Below are 616 nucleotides of genomic sequence, written 5' to 3' on the forward strand. Positions count from 1 at the left end.
CAAATCAGATAAAAACGACTTTCATCAACCTGCAGTGTCTGTGTGTGTTTTGTGTGTTGCAGTGTGTGTGTGTGTGTGACTTGCAGTGTGTGTGTGTCGACCTGCAGTGTGTGTGTGTGTGTGTGTGTGTCGACCTGCAGTGTGTGTGTGTGTGTCGACCTGCAGTGTGTGTGTGTGTGTCGACCTGCAGTGTGTGTGTGTGTCGACCTGCAGTGTGTGTGTGTGGGTCGACTTGCAGTGTGTGTGTGGGTCGACCTGCAGTGTGTGTGTGTCGACTTGCAGTGTGTGTGTGTCGACTTGCAGTGTGTGTGTGTGTGTCGACTTGCAGTGTGTGTGTGTGTGTCGACTTGCAGTGTGTGTGTGTGTGTGTGTGTCGACTGCAGTGTGTGTGTGTCGACTTGCAGTGTGTGTGTGTGTGTGTCGACCTGCAGTGTGTGTGTGTGTGTGTGTGTGTCGACTTGCAGTGTGTGTGTGTGGTGTCGACTTGCAGTGTGTGTGTGTGGTGTCGACCTGCAGTGTGTGTGTGTGGTGTCGACTTGCAGTGTGTGTGTGGGTCGACCTGCAGTGTGTGTGTGGGTCGACTTGCAGTGTGTGTGTGGGTCGACTTGCAGTGTGT

This window comes from Oncorhynchus tshawytscha, linkage group LG08, assembly GCF_018296145.1.
Source record: "Oncorhynchus tshawytscha isolate Ot180627B linkage group LG08, Otsh_v2.0, whole genome shotgun sequence".
NCBI lineage: Eukaryota > Metazoa > Chordata > Actinopteri > Salmoniformes > Salmonidae > Oncorhynchus > Oncorhynchus tshawytscha.